This window comes from Staurois parvus, unplaced genomic scaffold (assembly GCF_062004578.1).
Source record: "Staurois parvus isolate SC_StPar_1 unplaced genomic scaffold, SC_StPar_1.0 ptg000151l, whole genome shotgun sequence".
NCBI classification, from domain to species: Eukaryota; Metazoa; Chordata; class Amphibia; order Anura; family Ranidae; genus Staurois; species Staurois parvus.
This window is the reverse complement of record NW_028317947.1, coordinates 6,677,025-6,697,865: the sequence shown is the minus strand read 5'-3', so window position 1 is coordinate 6,697,865 and position 20,841 is coordinate 6,677,025.

Genomic DNA, 20,841 nt, shown 5'->3' with positions numbered 1-20,841 from the left:
AAGGCTGATGTTATAAAATGAAATTGTCTACTGTGACCATAGATTTGTTTTTTAAATTCCCTTTAGATAACAATTATATAGGGGAGTTTATATCAAATTGCAGGTTGTCAGTAAAAAAAAAGTGATCTGTCAGTAAGTTTTCTGTGTTTTGTCAGTGAAAAAGCATCATGGAGTTTGGCAACCCCGTTCTGGATGATCAACGTCTTGGCATGGACAGGGAGCATGAGCCAGGGTCAAGGAAGGCTCTAACAAAGCCTACAAATGTTCCTTAATCTGACTTGCGAACATTCCCTAATGTCTGCAGGCACCTGTAGTCTCAGCCAGGTACATACTCCCTAGGATGGAGCCTGAAACTTACAAAAACTTTAAAATTTGGAACACAGCTTTGACCGTGTGTGTTTATCCAATGTATTATTCAGTACTAAGAAAGTAGGATATTATTGCAGTGTTCATTGCAAAAAAAACCCCAGACATATCAGTTTGCATTAGCTTAAATGTCTTTGACATTTACATTACACCATGACACCATGTGCAGTAATTTAATTAGTACATAGCTGGAAAGTATCAGTTTCATAATATCTAAAGCTACAATGCTTGCCAGATACATGTTCAATTTGTGCAGCCCCTTTCTTTTATTAAGACAAGATTTGCTCTGAAGTTTTGGAACCCATAACAATGAATCCACAATCATTTTAATTATCTTGTCTGCTTTAATGTGATAACATTTTTTAACTGTGATTGGCTGGAATGCAGCATTGTTCAAAGCTGTCCAGTGCAATAAAAGGACAAATGGCCGGTTTAATCAACTGCACCCTCTCACCCAAAACCTTTGTAACTTTTCTTCAAATGCTGCCTAGCACCAAAAATGATAATTGGAAGCCATAAAGCGACCACCCTATATCTGGATAGTAGACCTGGATAGTAGAAAGCTTCTTGGGGCCCTAAAGTGCAAGGTCATGGCTGCACCCATAACACCTTGTCTCTTACCCTGGTTGGAAGCTGAAGTGACGAGAGGGCTTCCCTTGAGGTCTGGTCCGAGCACCCCTGAGTATGGAGACAGGTACTGTATGCAAGGCACAAAGTACATAGGTGTTGGTGAACTGGGTGGCTAGTGTTTCTCCTGGAGTTGGCCAGTGGAAGTGGTGTTGGACGTGAAGGGACGTGAGCCGGTGTGTGCACACGTTCAAGCAATGTGCTCATGCACTTTGACATGAAAACATGCGTGCCCATGCAGGTTACTGACAGGGACTCTCCATCTACTTGCTGGTACATGCGCACCTTCTGGTTAATGTCCTGACACACCTGTTCCTGCTTCATACAGTAGCTACTATTGCTTACTACACTTGGCACATCATTACTGCTCTTAGCATAGGCCAGTCTAAAGAGGTTTTTGTTTTATGAATGGATTTTAACAATTTAAAGTGGACCTGGCATCAGATACATTTTTCATGTTAAGTGCATACTTACAACATAATGTGTAAGTCTAACACTTACACTTAGGCAGGTGCTGGGCTGAGGATTATCCACCGACTTGAAGGTGGCATGGTGCCATTTCTTCAGGCTGGCAGGAGACCATTGAGAATAATTTGTCTTTTGCTCAGGGCTGCCATCTTGTGGAGGACAACATATTTTTTGGATAGCTAAATCCTGCTAGATTTGGGTGGCTACCTTGGCAGATGTCCTTAAATAGGAGATTCTTCTCAAAGCCCCGGTTAGGTAGTGAGAGAGTAGGAGTAGCATTAGGGTGAGGTACCTTACAAGTAGGGAAAGAGCAGGCTTTCCCTTACAGGGGGTCTCTCTTACCATCTTCCCACCGTCAGCTGGACATGTGCAGGGACATTGGGGGTTGCAGGGTAACACAGTGATCTTATACCCCCTCCCAGGAAAGTGCTCCTCAGGCAATCTGTGGTCTGTAAGTGCATGTTATCATACTATTGGAAAGTGCCTTGTGGATAAATATTTCCCTCTTATGTCCGAGGAAGACTTGCAACACATGTGGTTCCAACGCTGTAATCATTCAGTTTCTACAATAGAAACAAAGTTTGGGTATCATTATATGTAGACTCCTAGAGATGACAAAGGTATGTATAAACAGTAATCTCTTTTCAGAGGTCTGGCATGCTAAGAAAGAGTCAGAGCTCTCCAATCAGTAGGGAGCATGAACTTTACTTATTGCAGAGCTATAGGTCTGACTCCGTAGGAGTTGTGTTGGATATCTGCAGTAAGGCCACTGCTTCCCCACAGAAAGCATGGGTCCTACTCTGCACCTGCAGGCAAAGGACAGGCTTTTCTACTCAGGCTGTGGCTGCTTTAGAAAGAAAACAATCTCTAAGACATTATAGTTATATATAGTCAAAGTTTGTCTGCTTGAAAAAAGGCATAAGTCCATCTAGTTCAACTAATAAATGAAACACCTTTTGTTTTTATGTACCAAGAATGTATTCATCTGAGTTAAAGTGAGGGTCCAACTAGGCTTTAATAATCTTGAATATTATACAGTTGCCCTCACAATAGGAGAGGGAGGGGATGGTCAAGCTCTGCAGAAAACTTCTGTCCATGCTAATCTAATGGATGAGGATTTTCATTCAGTGTGCTTCAATGCCAATCAAAAGGCTAGGGAATGTGTTTTTGACCAAAATGTTGTGCTACTGCTGCTGCAGTGGAGAACAAGGATCTGTCTATGCAGCCAGGCAGGGGTGCCAAAATCAGAAAACTGGCTGCACAATATTACAAATCCTTTGGCAGGTACAATGGTTCTCATACATGAATTTCAACTTTGTATTTGTGCTGGTTGCCTAGAGCAGCCTTTTTCAGCCAGGGTGCCCAGCCACATTGGGGTGCCTTGAGGATTCTTCAGGGGTGCCTTGGCAAAATGTCTAAAACTTGTATACAAGCCAGCGAGTGGAACAAGCCTGCCTTTTAGTTACACAAAGCCACAGGTTTTCATTGTGCACCATTACAACCTTCTAGCCGCTGGCGTCCTGACAATCAATGACATCTTCAGTTGATAAGGAGAATGGTAGCTGCCTGCACAACATCCTAGTTTGATCCTCTCCCGCCCCTCTCCATCATCGCTGGGGTCACATTAGCTCAGTAATGGAGAAAAACGTAGGGAGAAGAGAAACACTGGAATACTAGTCAGTACCAGTGTGCAAAAGTGTATTTGCTTTGGACGAATAAATCCCCTCTAATGTTGGGTGTCCTACATGTGTGGATGTTGCTGCGTTATATAAAACCATTAGAATAGTTTTTCACATTTTAAAATGGGGTGCCGTTTTAAAATTATGGACAGTCTTGAGGCACCCCATTTTAGAACGGGGTGCCTCAAGACTGTTCATAATTTTAAAGGGTGCCTTGACTGCAAAAGTGTTGAGAAACACTGGCCTAGAGTTCAGCTGTGACTAGGCTTAAAGGCTGTTATGTGATCATCTCCTGGTCAGGGGCGGACTGACAACTCATGGGGCCCCCGGGCAATAGGGGATCATGGGGCCACTGTGTCCTTGCCCAAACTCAAAAAAGCCTATGAAAAAGGTACCAATAGGGGATCATGGGGCCACTGTGTCCTTGCCCAAACTCAAAAAAGCCTATGAAAAAGGTACCAGGGGCATCTCATGGGGCCCCCTACTGACCCCAGGCCCTCAGGCAGTGCCGAGTTTCCAAATGGTCAGTCCGCCCCTGCTCCTGGTTTGACCAAGCAACTCTCCTCAAGTCACGGAATTCGTGGCTCTGTGCGTTCAGGAAGACAAACACCTTAGTTAGACAGCAGCAGGGCTTTACCCCTGTAATGCTGAACACCATGACTCATCTCATAGCTGTCATGAAATGAAATAGATCTATGTATCTTGTTAGGCCCAGGCTTCCCTGATCGCTCAGTTATGGCTCTGCAAGATTTATTACGATAATAGAAAATGTGATTACACAATATGTACAGGCAGTGAACAGCTCCAGTGACACAGTCCTTTCTGCCTGCTGTGATATATAGGATACTTGATAGTACTAGGCATGGAACAGAGAGGAGCATAAATCCCTCTTATGTAATCTTTAGATGCTTTTAATGCTCCATAAAATACTCTATTGCTTAGAAATATTGAAACGCTATGTTTAAAAAGCCGTGTTGCCATATTCTGCTATTTCTCTGGATAGCAACTTTGAAGAAATTTAAAGTGAATCTGTTGCATACACAAAATAATAAGCAATAAACAATATGTTGCTTGATCCCTCTTTAAGGTGAACCTGTGCTTTGCTCATTCACATTATACTTACCTTCTATTTGTTTTGCTAGTGTCAGGTGCAAGAAGTAGTCTTGTGTAAGCTTCAAGTCGGAGTTTGCACATGGCTAAGGGTTCTCTCCCCACTACCATGTGACAGCACTCTGCCAATCAACAAACATCAGCACTGTCACATGTCAAAACTGGAGAGTTGACAATGCTGGTTCTCTTGCTGTCATGCTAATTCTCCATCTTCTCTATGGCATAAACAGGAATGCCTAAAGTACTACTAAAGGCTTTTTTTCATTATTAAAATCACAGACATGCTATACTTAGTGACTCCATCAGGGGATCAGTCACATGATTGGGTGACGAAACGTGTAGGGAGGAGCTGAAAGAAAACAGCCTGTACTAAATCTTGTTGGATGACCGCTATCTCATATCAGCTGTCCTGTGGTCTGACACACCCAATGCAGCACTGCTCTAATCAACATCGCTCTCATTGGCTAAGCAAAATTGTTGACTACGCTGGTCATAATTGGAGCAAATTTTTGCCAGTTCCTAATGACATTTCCTGATATACAGATGGCTACTGTAGGGTTCATTTACAGATCTGTATGTATCTGTATATATCTATATCTGTAAAAATATTTTTAAAAAATATGGACTAGCAAGCAAGTGTGATATCTATGTTATTATCTTACTATTTGTATGCTGAAATGAATTGGACTATATGTGTGACCCTTGCAAACGACTAGAAGCGTTGGATTATGCTGTATTATCTGTTTTTCAATGAATATGTTTGTGGTGTAAAATGTGGCTCCTATCAACTTGGTTCATGGTGTACCAAAATATAGTTTCCAATTCCAATTACAGCAATAATTCAAACCGGATATTTGCTGAAAGAACAAATATTTCTGTCCTTCAGCCCTGGTTCACACTGATGCGGTGTGGAATTTGCAGCGTTTTCATTGTGAATTCCGCATTAGAATCGCACCCTGTTCATGCGAACCCTTGCGGGTGTGTATGTTAAGTTAACAACACCCCAAAAGCAGTCCGCAAAATGCGGTGCAATGTGCAGAATCGGATCACATAGGTGTGAATACCCATGCAATCTGATTCTAGTGCGCACCCAAAAAAGGGTCCTGCGCGTTTTTGGTGCTGTGTGAATAGAGAAACAAAATGTATGGCTCTGATCGCACCACACACAAATCGCATGTGTCTCCAAACTATGACCCTCCAGCTGTTGAAGTACTACAAGTCCCATCATGCCTCTGCCTCTGCGAGTCTTGCCTGTGGCTGTAAGAGTTTTGCAAGGCCTCATGGGACTTGCAGTTCATCAACACCTGGAGGGCCATAGTTTGGATGCCACACACTTTTACCCTCTTCTAGCCCAGGCCAATTTTCACCTTTCAGCGCTGTCACACTTCAAATAACAATTACACAGTCATGCAAGACTGTACCCAAATTAATTTTTTAGCATTTTTTAAAAAAGTAATTTCTATTGGTGGTAATCACTACTGTTTTTTTCATTTTTCGCTATATAAAGTATAAATACTGAAAATGTTTAAAAAAAAAACAAAAAAAAAAAACCTTTTTGGAACCTAGACAGTTTAAGTATTTAGTAAGAGGCATGGTGAGTTGTAAGGAAGGTGGGATAACTTTCTATTAGGAAACACTTTCACTGTACCCTGAACAGACAAAATGAAAATGTCTCTTTAGGCTTGTTTCTATTTCTTGACAAAATCCACGATTAGTTGGTGATAAGCAGTTATCAGTCCAGTAAGGTGGCTGCATGCCATGGTTTTTCATTAAGAAAACCACAGTGCGCAGAAGTTCCCAGCTGACATGCCTCGAAGGCTACAGTGATATGTTTAACCTCTTACATATCTATATGACTGGATACATTCCAATCAGGAAGCATTTCTAAGTTTAAATTTAAGTTAACCATAATGGTTTTGGGTCAATTTAGTTTTACCAATTTATGTTTTAAAAGGGAGGCTTTTTTAGGTACATGTTGAAAAAGTAAGTACACCCCTTCTCCATTCAAACAACATCCACAGATAAAGGTGATAACACAAGGAATATTGTTCTTTTCAATCATTTATTCAATAAATGTATCAATGGATGTACTGTAAAAGTGCACTTTGGAAAAGGTAAGTACACCCTTGGCCTTGGAAGCTGGTTTTGTCCTTTTTAGCCGAAATGAGTTTTTGTAGGCATTTTGCATAACTGCCCGTCAGTCTCTGGCATTGACCACTCCTCCATGCAAAATTCTTTCATTTGCATGATATTTATGGGTTTTTCGCCCTCCACTACATTTCAACGGCAATCAAATCATGGCTCTGACTTGGCCATTCACTAAAGCAGGCCATACATGGGTTGAATTCCAAATGAATTTTTAATCGAAAAATGAAAACATCATTCATTCTGTAATTTGATGGTGCTACCGATATTTCAAAAATTGGGAATTTTTCACGAATTTTCCAACATGCCTGATAAACAAAATGGGGAGGAACCAAGAAAATCGGCCATTGCCCCACTAACAGAGCAAAAAGCGTCCGATTATTCTTAGGTTCGATTTTCGAAAATTGACCCATGTATGGCCGGCCTAACCCTCTGTTCTTTCTTTTTAAAGTGTTACTCAACCCAGGACCCTGCATTCACTATATCTGGTCTCCCACAGTACAGAGAACATGAAAATGCAATTATTATAGTAAATATAAACTGCTAAATACTTTTTCTCATAAGCAATATATAGAAGTCTTGTGACTTCTATCAGTGTCTAACTGAGCACTCGTTAATCTTCTGGGAGGAGATTTCATTCTGCTCTGACTGTCCTATAAAGCTACATAACCCCTGACCCTCTGTCTGGACAGTGTTGATTGGCCTTGTGCTGGTCACCTGCACTCTCCCAAAGAAAAAAAAAACACTCTCTAGCAATACACACTAAACTGAGCATGTGCAGAGTGACTCCTAGAGCTCTGTACTATCAGAAGGTGGATTGGGGACAGTAAAAGAAGGGGAGGATCAGAAGAGACAGGATCAAACAGCCTTTTTACACAATGCGGAGAATTAACTCCTTTGGTTCCACAGTGAGTATAACACTCCATATACAGACTGATTTTACTGTTGTGGGTTTAGTAACACTTTAAAGGATATTTGGTGGATTTCCTTGTGTGCTTTGGATCATTATCATGTTCTAAGATCCATTTCCAGCCCAACCTTGAGACAGATAGGCTCATGTGCTCATCAAGCAAACTTTGATATGATGAAGAATTAATAGTTAACTCAATGGCATAGGCAATCCAGGTCTAATTCCTGCTGGTACAATGCCAGGAGGACACACCAGAGAGGTGGGAACTGTTCATATCTATTTCTTTTTTCTGCCTAAGAGAACTAGGGAGAGCTGACTGTTGTATTATAAGTGGTCTCCACATGGTCTCCACAAAGACATTTCCTGGGTACAGTGGCTGTCTTTCAGATTCCTGAAGTCATGTTAATTTTGCTGCAACACAGTATTGCTATATCCTCCTAATCAAATCAATGGGATAGACACAAAGATTAAAAATGCAGACAATTATTCTAGTAGTTCCTGCTGGCAAAAGTAAGATGATTGGGAAGAGACCTTCTTCAGGTGAGATCATCTTAAAGGGTCCCTGTACTGTACCTATTGTTTCAGTGCGTATATCTTAAAAAGACAATGCGTCAGTTGCCTTGGAAAGGAATTTGTTACAGCAGAGCTGTTCAGGACCCAATGCAGACCAGTGGGCTCACCAATGGACAGGTTGGGCACTTATATTATACAGGCGTACCTCGGTTTACAAATTTAATGTGTTCTGCGGGACTTTTTGTATTGCAAAAAATTTGTAAACCAAAATACGATTTCCCATAGGAATGCATTGAAAACCAAATAATCCATTCCAGAGGTCAGAGAAAAGTAAAAAAAAGTCTTTTATCGGTTCAAAACTCTTTATAAAGTGCACTTTAAAGGCATAAATACTGTACAGGGACATGATTAAAAATTAATTTGTAAATGCATTGAAAACCAAATAATCTGTTTCGGAGGTCAGAAAAAAGTAAAAAATAATCTTATCTGTTCAAAACTCTTTATAAAGTGCACTTTAAAGGTGTAGTACTATACAGGGACATGATTAAAAATTAATTTGTAAATGCATTGAAAACCAATGAATCCATTCCGGAGGTCAGAAAAAAGTTAAAAAAAATCTTATCTGTTCAAAACTCTTTATAAAGTGCACTTTAAAGGTGTAGTACTATACAGGGATATGATTAAAATTAATTTGTAAATGCATTGAAAACCAATTAATCAGTTCGTATTGCGAAAAAAAATTTGTACACCGAGGCATTATTTTCAATGGATTTTCATTCGTAAACTGAAAATTACATTACCGGAGGCGTTTATAAACTGAGGTATGCCTGTAGTTAGCTTAGCTAGAGGGGGAAACATGAATTTCTTTATTAGATTTGTTAATGTAGACATTCCAACACTTTGGTTCCACTTTTATTCATTCACATTTTTCATACAAGCCATTTTCTTATATTCGTGTGCTGCTGCCGCTGTATGGCGTTGCATATTGTTTACAATTGTCTGTCTCACTGTTTCACAGGATTTTGAGGGTGTCATCAGATTCCGCTAGAACATGGGTGTCAAACTGGCGGCCCTCTAGCTGTTGGCAAACTACAAGTCCCATGAGGCATTGCAAGGCTGACAGTTACAAGCATAACTTCCGAAGGCAGAGGCATGATGGGACTTGTAGTTTCGCAACAGCTGAAGGGCAACAGTTTGACACCCCTGCGCTAGAAGCTGTACCCTCATACTTATTAAAGCCAACATCCACGGTTGTGCTACAAGAGAAACTGCTAAACCCAAATGAGAAGCAAATAGAATAAAAACATATTTATAAGCAAAAACAGATTTTTTTAGTCCTTACCATGGCAAATAAAGAAGTTATGTACAAAACCACTGTACATTTCTTTGAAGCAATGTTCTACTGAGAGAACTATGGGACTCGCAACCTCTTTCTTTTTCACAGGTGTGAAAAATGCATGCAGAAGCAAACCACATATGGTGTTCACTCATCTGTACACAGCAGTTTAGGTGTCCATAGAGTCCTTTCACAAAGCTGTAACAGGCAGCACAATGTTGCTCTGCGTTCACAAGTCTTAAAAAAAAAATAGGACAGTTGTGTCTAGGGATGTAATTTGTGTGTTTTTTGAACTTGTGCTAAAGTTTACATGCATACACCATACATAGATCCTATTAGCCAGACCCTATTGGCCACTGCTCAGGCCATGTAAATATCAATAGTGTGTTGGCTCTGAGCAGTGGCCAATAGGATCCAGGTATGCTGCACATATGTAAACTTTACATACATGTTACATGCTCACAGCATATAGACCTTTTATGCAGGATCTTTCTGCCAGCTTCTGCCAGTAAGACCTTTTATGCCCGTATGAATGATCCTGGAAAATGGTTTTTGCCTTGCTGTCTGTAAGGGAATGCCTGTGAGATGGCTGGCTAATAGAAATGAGCATGTGCGCAGCAATCTCCAAAGCATGGTGACCAGGAGTGCGCATGCGTACAGAAATGCGCAATCACGCACAGGCATGCGCACACGCACAGTGTATGTTGGCACCATACGGACTATTTAACCACTTGCCTACCGGGCACTTATACCCCCTTCTTTACCAGGCCAAATTTCAGCTTTCAGCGCTGTTGCATTTTGAATGACAATTACGCGGTCATGCAAGAGTGTACCCATGTGAAATTTTTATAATTTTTTTCTCACAAATAGAGCTTTCTTTTGGTGGTATTTAATCGCAGCTGGGTGCTTTACTTTTTGTCCTATTAAAAAAAAATTGCAAAAAATTTTTCAAACAGGTAATTTTTCTCCTTCACTGATGTGCGTTGATGAGGCAGCACTGATGGGCACTGATAGGCGGCACTGATGGGCACTGATAGGCAGCACTTATGGGCACTGATAGGCGGCACTGATAGGCAGCACTAATGAGGTGGCATGCATAGGCAGCACTGATAGGCAGCACTAATGAGGTGTCACGGATAGGCGGTACTGATAGGTGGCACTGAAGATGAGTACTGATAGACAGCACTGATAGGTGGCACTGACTGGCATCACTGCTGGGCACTGACTGGCGGCACTGCTAGGCACTGACTGGCACAACCGCTGGGCACTGACTGGTGGCACTGACTGGCAGCACTGCTGGGCTGTGATTGGCCTTTTACCCCATCGCGTGATCAGCTGTGTCCGTAGGACACAGCGATCACGGAGATCGCCGGGTGCGCGGCCCCGGGGGCGTGCAGGAGAGCGCATTCTGGGAGGACGTCATAGGACGCCCTCCCAGAACTGGCTGGCCGCAGTGTAGCCCTCATTCGGCTATCTGCGGTTGGCAAGTAGTTAAAGGATGCTTCTGCCTGTGCCTACTGGTTTTCAGTTATTTCCCCTGTGTCCTGCTGTATTCTTGTATTATCCCGGCTTGTTCCTAACCTGATTTCAGATTCTGCTCCTGATTTGTTGCTAAGTTCCTGTCCTGGCTCTGTTCTTGACTTCGGCTCTGCTCATGATTTGGTACCTCTCTGTCCACCTGTTGATGACCTTGGCTATTCCTATGACTTTGCTCCTGTCTCTGATTCCAGCTTCCTGTCCTGCTTGAGTGCCCGCCTGGATGTCTACTATACCAGCTCTGCACACTATTGAGTGTTCCTGCTTCACGTCTTCCGGGAGATCTGACACTCCACTTATCCTGAACCTGTTGTGCAAGCGGAGTTCCCCTTTAACTCGTGTGGGTTTCTGGAACATTGCTATCGTTCCTGAACCTGTTGTGCAAGCGGAGTTCCCCTTTAACTCATGTGGTTTCTAGAACATTGCTACTGTTCCTGAACCGGTGGTTATCCAATCTCTTCAGGACTCCAACTGCAAGTTCTTCTGGCAACATCTGTTGGCACTCTTGGTCCCCTGGTCTCTCGGCACCCTCTTTTCCACTTCCAGTGGTGTCAGGGCTAGTGACACAAGTGAGACCGACCTTGTAATTTCATTCTCCTATCAGGTACATGACATTGTCTCAAATATTTCTCAGCCAATTCCCACAAGGACCACTTTCTGAATGGAGTTTGTGTGTTCCTCCCATGTTTATATGGGTTTCCTCCCATAGTCCAAAAACATAGCAGTGGGTTAATTTATTAAACTGGCTCTGGAGCAGTAGTTATCAACTTATGAGTTATAGAGGGTCCCAACTTCGGCCCCTGACATTACCAAAGGTAAGCACAAAGTTTCAGTATATGAAAGGCTACAGTAAGCTGTCAGAGACAGCAGACATATTAAAAGAGATGGTCAGAGATTGGGGACATGTTACATGAGATTGCTAGATACATTATCACTGCTATTGCAGCCATTTTACAAATCAACAATTCCATTCTTGACTGCTGGGGACTCAGGACCACACAGCAAGTACCAATGTGTCACATGGAGCCCTCAATTCTCAGAATGGACACCAGGACTCTAGAATATTTATGAGTGCAGTAGGAACATTAGATTATGAGCCCCTTTGTGGCATAAACTAATGTAAACAGTTCTATGTACTTTGTAAAGTGCTGATATTATGTGAAAAAATGCTTAATGTAGTGCTACCCCCGAAGAATCCATTGGGAATTGCCCAGGTTCTTTTCCCAGTGGATTGCCTCGCAGCCAGGCACACAATCAGAGTTACTCTTTGGTTCAATAACAAGTCTAGAGGTACAAAAAAATAAATGAGTGTACTTGTGAGCTACTATGGTGTTTGTCTAAACTATTACCATTAATTAATTTGACAAACAAAACAAAACACAATATATGATACACCTGTGGTTCGCTGGCACTCACACCTACTCATTAGACAGTGTTTTGTGAGAAAATTAAATATATAAATTGTGCCGCGCTCCTGTGTATAAATAATTACAATATTCACTATTTCAAATGACAATCCAAAGTAAAAAAAAAAAAAAATCTGAAAAAATAATAAAATGATATATATACTTATATCTAGTGTATAAAATACAATTATCTTCTGCTTATAACATCATAAATAAATACCGCATACTGTGCTGGTGACAATAGTAAATAGTGATAAAAACAATATATATGACAAAGTGCTCATAGACAGTCCTCTTTCAATTTAAATTATGATGGTGCAATGCCGCTCCCATAATCCACGTGCAGTGTGATTTTATTATGCGCTCACCTCAGGTTTTGCCTTATAGGACTGCTGGGATGATCCTCCTGCTTAGGATATTCCTGATGGCAAATGGGATGATTATGCTCGATCTTAATCCACCTGGGATCTCTGGGATGCCTGCTGCTGATCAGGATTTGATGGCTGGATGGATATTTTGCTTTTTCTTCCAAAGGTCTCCTTCCTCCTATACTGATTTCTCTCCAATATATCACAGGATGATTGTATGAAGAAACAAAACCATCATAGTGCTTTATCCTTTTAAAATTAAGGCTTTATTTGCTGCTGCAAGTTCCATACAGAGTTTTTAGTATAGGCTTTAGAGTAAGGCAGTTTCAGCCTGTGCTGCAGTTTCTGCTATGCTTGCCGTGCTGTGCTGTGTCCAAGACAACGTCGTGATGTCAGAGCCCCTCCCCTACGCGTTACGTCACCGGGTCACGTGACTTCATCAGGGGGATATGATTCAATCATATGTACAGGTTGATGACAGTAAACTCCTTTTTGAAAGCTGAGGTCCTTGCAATAGCAAACTGTGGACTTGGCTTGTAGTAGAAGCAGTTAAAAGCAGGCTTCTTCTTTAGAGCAACAAGAGCAGAGTCCCTTCACATAGAACTAGATAGATCGAGCTCTTCAGTACACCAGCTGATGTCCCCTTTTACTCAGCTAACTCTCTAGCACAAGAGGGGTGGCAGCAGCCCATAAGTCTCTAAGATCTCTCACAGCAGTCTGTACTCATAAATGTCCAGTGAAAGTTGGTTGTCTCCTTCCAACACCCATGCGATACCTTTCACCGGTGATACCAGACTAAATCTTCAGATGACAGCCCCTCAATCAGCTGTCTGTAACTTCAGCAGCCAGGATCTCATTCCAACTACCTGAGACCTCACAAATAACAAGCACACGACAGTGCTGCCCAGAGGCCTCTAGGCTGGACCTCCCTTCCGCAGGCATAAACCCAGAGGCTCTGTGTATCAAAGTTTTTATACAGACTCCCAGCAGCCTTCAGGGCCACCCTTCCTGGGATTGGCCAGGGTTGTATAAATATTCATGATGCTATTTGCATTGCTCCGCTCCTATGTTGCAGAGGATTCTTCTGTTTCTGGAAAGCAGAAGAAGCAGGCAAACCAGCAGCAGCTGAAACACTGAGCATACCTAGCTAATCACATGCAGCTGCTCTGATTACAGTGAGCACAACTAAATTTACCTAACACAACAATTACAGCCACACTGGTTACAGTGAGAGAAGCTAAATTTAACTGGCAACAAAGATAGAGCTCTACTGAACACAGTGAGCCAGAAATAAATCTACCTCATGTAGCACTACCCCCTCAGGAGTTGCTGGATTATTTTTGGGCTCACTGTTGCTCTGGACCCCATTCTGAAAGCCTAACCCCTGCTAACACCACAGTACCCTCTTAACCGGAATAAATCACTACCAAAAAGTAGACTCACACTGATTTGAGTATCCTGGTAAAAGGTTTATAGCAAACTTCAGTGTAGCTTGGTTACACAGCATAAACAGAATTGGCATGTGCAAAGTCAGTTATTACTCGTGTCAACTTCAAACAAGAAAAAAAAAAGACAACATTTATCACTGAGTCTCAGTTAATGTTAGCAGGCCTGCTTTTCAGAAACTAACCCAATACCTTCAACCTGAGGTGGCTTTACAGTCCCCAGTCAGCAGCAAGAACTATCAAACAGGTAGACTAGCTTACTTTGGGCCCTGAGGGCAGGGAGGTAGCCTGAAAGAAAAGAGCTCTTTACCCCAAAACAACCAATGTTGTTTAAAAAGCAGTGAAGAGTCTTCTGTGCAAGTGATAGGGCCCAGTTGGTGCACAATGAGAGGAAATGTGAATAATGGTTCTCCGAGGAACAATCCAATAAAGAAAGGGAAGAACAGCACTCCCCTGGGAGCAGCAATTGACTTGTGTAATGCTCCTTTAAAAGCACTAGTCACTAGTAGATCTAAAGCAATAAGAGGTTAAGCTAGCAGCAGGGGCAGACTGACCATTGGGGAACACCATGGGGGCCCCATGAGATGTCCCTGGTACCTTTCACAGGCTTTTTTGGGTGTGATTTGAGTGTGGGCGAGGACACAGGGGCCCCATGATCCCCTATTGCCCGGGGGCCCCATGAGTTGTCAGTCTGCCCCTGGCTAGCAGAAGTGATTGTTGACACAGGGTAACTCCTCTTTAGGCTGCAAGACTATTGGCATAATAGGAAAAGATCTCCTTAAAAGAGTAAATTGCTCTCAGGGAGTCTATCTATCTATTAGCTCTCTGGACAATATGGCAAGGTCAGCAATCAGCAGACTGTCCTTGCCTCCCTTCTCACTCTTTCCGCAGCCTCATCTGGTTTTCTGGCAATCAACACACTCCTCTCTCCAGATCTCTCCCCTATCACTTCCTGTCCCATCTCCCGGGCTTTTACATATATATGCCTCCACCCACACACCAGCTCCTCTGGGAAATGTAGTTCATACTACACTGCTCCTTAGTAAAGTAATGCGGTTCAACATACAAGTTCCATGGGACTTCTCTACAGAGTGTAAATGCCACTGTTCTGCAGGACACAGTCATCTTGTGTTCACTTTAACATCCTGCATCAAACACTAACACTAAATAGGAGGGTGCTACATTAAATTGCAGTTGTACACAAAGGGGGGACTTATTACAAAGCATCTGAGACAATTTCTGTCTCAACTGGTGCCATTGCCCATAGATTCAATCAGCTTCAAAAAAATAAAATTTAAGAGCTGATTGTGTTCCAGCTGAGACAACATTTGTGCTGATATACACAGGAATGCTATCTATTGGAATCAAAAAGCCATAACAGTAGTATCAGAGCTGCTCTCCTTGCAATATGACAATTATATATTTTTGTAAACCTGCAAACCACTTTTGCTCAAAGGCAGGACTGCTCAACCAGGGTTCAATGGAACCCTAAGGTTCCTCCACAGGTTTCTAGGAGTTCCTTGAAAATGAGCAATTTCTGCTGCTCAGATAAGTTCCCATTGACACCATTGATCTTTTTAGTCATCTGTAAGTGAGTAATTCTTCTCAATGACCACAAGCGTAAGGAACATTTTTCCCACTGACAGTCACACTAATGTATCATGAGTTGTAGATGTAGTATTTTTTAGCAGGTATTCCTGGAGACTGGAAAGTTATTTCAAGGGTTCCTCTGTTTTGAGGAGGTTGAGAAAGGCTGCTCTAAGGAATAGTTTGCCACCTGCAAGAACCTCCTTGCTGATTCTTGCTTGTAAAGTGATTGCAGTAAATCCCATATAAATAGCCAGTTCAGAAGACAAGTTCTGGCAACATCAATAAGTGTAAAGGATACATGCATTTTCACAGAAATTACTTTTTTTCTGAAGGTACAATTATCCTTTTAATAACTCAAAAAATATTACTGTCTCAGATCAAAAGGGCTACAAGGGCTGGGACAGTGATAATAATGGGGGATTTAAACTACCCGGAAATTGACTGAAGTAATGGTACTGCAGGAACAGTTAAAGGGCAAAAATTTGTAAAACTACTACAGGATAATTTTTTGGTACAGTTCATAGGGGCCCCAACTAGGTATGATGCTCTGCTGGATCTGGTAATTTCAAACCATGCAGAACTTATTACAAATATCCATATAAAAGAACATCTGGTCAGCAGTGACCATAACATTTCATTTATTGTTAGATGAAAACAGCAAGCACTTACGGGAAAAGTAAAAATGCTCAATTGTAAGAGAGCTAATTTCTCAAGAAATTTATCTAAGAGCTGCTCTCCAAGACTTAGACTGGGAGGGAAAATTGGCATCAATGAACACAACACAGAAATGGGAGTTCTTCAAAAAGACTGTATGTGAACACACTGGGCAACAAGTTTAAAAGGCTTATGGCCAAAGTTAAAAAAGGTATAGATAATAAGAAAAGAGCTTTTATTAAATAAAAAAAATGAAGGAATGCTATCATCATTTAAACATTACAAAGAATATAACAGAAAATGCAAAAAGGAAATAAAGGCCTCAAAAATTGAAAACGAATGACAGATTGCAAAAGATAGCATTACAAACCCCCCCAAAATTCTTCAAATATATTAATAGTAAAAAGGCTCTTACAAAATAATCCAGAGTGGGTGACTGGGGACAAAGAGAAGGCAAAGTTATTAAATACCTTCTTCAGCTCTGTGTATACAAAGGAGCATGGGGAGCTCTTGTCCATAGTGGACATGGTATTGACACAGCTCCAGATGATCCACATTGGCTCACAATTGATATGATCCAGAGATATTTAGACAGAATAAAGGTGAATAAAGCACCTGGACCGGATGGCATACACCCACGGGTCCTTAAAGAATTGAGCTCTGTCATTTCAAAGCCATTGTTTCTAATTTTTAGGGACTCTTTAATGACTTGCATAGTACCACTGGATTGGCATAAGGCCAATGTGGTGGCTATATTTACGTAAACGGTTTGTGTTATGGTGCTGCATCACATTAACTGACAATTGCACAGTCATGCAACACTGCATCAAAATTAAATTTACATCCTTTTTTCCCCACAAATTGGGCTTTCTTTCGGTGGTATTTGATTGCCTGTGCGTTTTTTATTGTTTGCGCTATAAAAAAAAGTACTGGGGCACTAGGGAGGAAGGGGTTAACATTTGGAGGCAATCAAAAGGTTAACTGTGTAAGGGAAGTGTTTTACTAGGGGTGTGTACTTCACTGTTACACACTGTTCCGGAAGGCTGTGCCCAGCACTCTGGAACAGTGTGCTGAAAACTGACAGGGAGGAGAGCTCAATTGAAAACAATGCAGCCTTCCTCCCCGTCAGTGTTTGCCGGCAATCACCGGGCTCCGGCGGGTAATCACCAGCCGGGACCCGGTGATTGACACCTGTGGCCGCGATCGGTGCCATGGGTAGGGCAGTCGCGTGCCTCACACGTGCCCCCTACCTCGAAATGCATGATCACGTTTAGATACGTGATCTTGTGCTCACAGGGGCCGCCTTGTAGCACTATATGTACTGCAGATGGTCCCCTAGTGGTTAAAAAGGGGTCAAAATCTTTACCAAGTAATTATAGACCTGTTAGTTAAACTTCTATAGTTGGGAAGATACTGGAGAGTTTGATAAAAGATCACATAGATGAGTTCTTGCTGGAAAAAATATTTTAAGCAACAAACAGCGTGAATTCATGAAAGACAGAAGTTGTCAAACAAATCAGATTTCTTTTTTTGAGGAGGTGAGCAAAACCTTGGACAGAGGGGTGGCGGTGGACGTGGTATACTTGGACAGAGGGGTGGCGGTGGACGTGGTATACTTGGACAGAGGGATGGCAGTGGACGTGGTATACTTGGATAGAGGGGTGGCGGTGGACGTGGTATACTTGGATAGAGGGGTGGCGGTGGACGTGGTATATTTGGACAGAGGGGTGGCGGTGGACGTGGTATACTTGGACAGAGGGATGGCAGTGGACGTGGTATACTTGGATTTTGCAAAAGAGTTTGACACAGTTCCCCACACGCGGCTAATGTGTAAGGTAAAGTCTACAGGCTTGAATACCATGTGCATTGTATTTATACTGAATGCCTTAAGTTTGCCTGTTCTTATGTACCTTGCCTTGTTATACTTTTGTATGATTTCAATAAATGCAACTGTTAAAAAAAAAGTCTACATGCTTGGAAAAATCTGTACGTAAATGGATAGAAAACTGGCTAAAAGATCATATTCAGAGAGTAGTGGTTAATGATTCATACTCTGAATGGTCTAGGGTTTTCAGTGGTGTACTCCAAGGTTTAATGTTGGGACCCTTACTTATTAATATATTTATAAACTATATAGGGCCTGGGATTATAAATCCCATTTCAGTCTTTGCAGATGACACCAAACTGTACAGTGGAATAACATCCTTACAGGATGTTTCCAATTTACAAGCCGACCTCAATGCTCTGTTTAACTGGGCAACTATGTGGCAAACGAGGTTTAATGTTGATAAATGTAAGGTTATGCACGTAGGGGCTAATAATATGCATAAATATTCATCATACATACTAGGGGGGGTACAACTGGGGGAATCAATGGTGGAGAAGGATCTGGGAGTTCTGGTAGATCACAAGCTTAATAATGGCATGCAATGCCAAGGTTTCTAAAGAGAGCAAAATCCTCTCTTGTATTAAAAGAGATATAGACTCCAGAGAGACAGATATCATATTACCCCTGTACAAATCATTAGTAATACCTCATCTGGAATATGCAGTTCAGTTTTGGGCACCAATTCACAAAAAAAACATTGGGGAACTGGAGAAAGTACAGAGGAGGGCAACCAAACTGATACGAGGCATGGAGGAGATCAGCTATGAGGAAAGATTAGAGGAACTGAATTTATTCTCTCTTGAGACGAGGAGATTAAGGGGGGATATGATCAACATGTATAAATACATCAGTGGTTCATATAGTGAACTCGATGTGGAGCTATTCACCCTGAGGTCATCACAGAGGACAAGGTGGCACGTCTGGAGAAAAAGAAATTTAATCTCCAAACATGGAAAGGTTTCTTCACAGTGAGAGCTGTGAAAACGTGGAATAGACTCCCTCAAGAGTTGGTTCTGGCCAGCTCAGTGGATTGCTTTAAAAAAGGCCTGGATTCTTTCTTAGATACACAGAATATAACTGGAAACTAACATTTACAGGTAAAGTTGATCCAGGGAATATCTGATTGCCTCTCGGGGATCAGGAAGGAGTTTTTTTCCCTGCAGGAGCAAATTGGATCTTGCTTTGGTGGTTTTTTTTGCCTTTGGATCAACTGTGGGTATAGGATTATAACTTTTTTTTTTAATGGTTGAACTGGATGGACTTTTGTCTTTTTTCAGCCAGACTAACTATGTAACTATGTAACAAAGCAGCTACCAAAAGCCCTAGACTCTATCCATCAGGGGTCAGCAATTTAAAACAAACTGTGCTCTACCCAACCAGGAAAAATCAACAGATTTGCTTTTATGTTCCTATGACAGCAGCACATACTGTAACTTTCCTTCACTTCCCCATCATTCTGTTCAGCCACCAGGACCAAGAAAAATACCCAGCACTTTCTGAGTATAAATGATCCTATAACTCATTCTATGTGACAGCACTGGGCCAATTACCAAGCACCAGCACTGTCACAAAGAATTCTATAGCCTTGCGAAAGCTATGGATCCGTTGAGGAGTAAAGAAAAGGTGGTGGAGAGGGATTAAAGTGAACCTGTTTCTGTGCCTTCATGGGTTTACTTGATATAAAAGGGGATAAAACCACCAACTTCCACCGCAAATGACTTGATGATTACCTAATTTCTCTGTTGAGCTGTGCAACACTGTGACCTTACTTTAGTCATTAAAAAACAAGGAAAGTTCCTGTTTTCCCAATCCTACTTCAACACGACAGGTGCACTTTAAAGAAAAAGTCTTTGAATTCTGTTCTTTGATTGCCTCCTCGTTTGTCAGCTATTTGAGTGATCGCATTCCTGAAGGGAAATTGTTAATCTACGCTGCCGGAGACTATAGTTATTTCTTCTAAATATATGAACATGAAGGGTCTGATATTTCTGGGGAAAAGAAGGAGAAATAATCAGCTTTGTTCTATTTTTAATCTTCCACCAATGTAAAACTTGCTGAATAATTCAACGCAGTCCCTTGCCAGACTAAAAATAGGCAGGCGAGCGTTTTGCGTGGGCGAAGCCGAGGAAGAAAGAAAATCCTATAAGTGTGCTAATACTAAGCCATTGTGACTGAAGCGTGCCTGGGAGCAAAGAGTTCCCTAGGGCAAGGTATGAAAACATACATCATTTATCCGACTAAATTATTCCATCTTGCCGCTGTGTGCAGACGCTGACCCTCATTGTTGCTTCTGACCTCTACATTGTCCTGTTATTGATTCCTGTTCTGTATGGCCCTATACAAACATGACATGCTGTAATAGATTGAATTGTGTGATTTCTCTGCCAAGCGATCACATAGTCTGACACTTATCATCCCTCTATGTCTTTTTAGGATTCCTGTGTTGAGTATATCGTACCCTGCCCTCCTCCCCATTCCCAGCCTTCTCTATTATGTCTCTGGCTTCTTTTGTTCTTTTCTGCCTAGTAACGGCATTTTTTCTGTCCTTTACCATATAAAAACCCATAACAAGCACACTAACAGGTCTATTACACACATTCTATAAACACCTGCTACACATATATACTGTGCATGTGCACATATGACACATGTATGGTATACTGTACATGCACACGTCACACACATTTAATGTTCATACACAAATGCCTTTTGTTCATGCATTCCCACACCTTTCACATATACAAATTTAACTCACATACAGGTTCGTGGATAAGGGGGTACCACCAGTGCTCCTGTACGG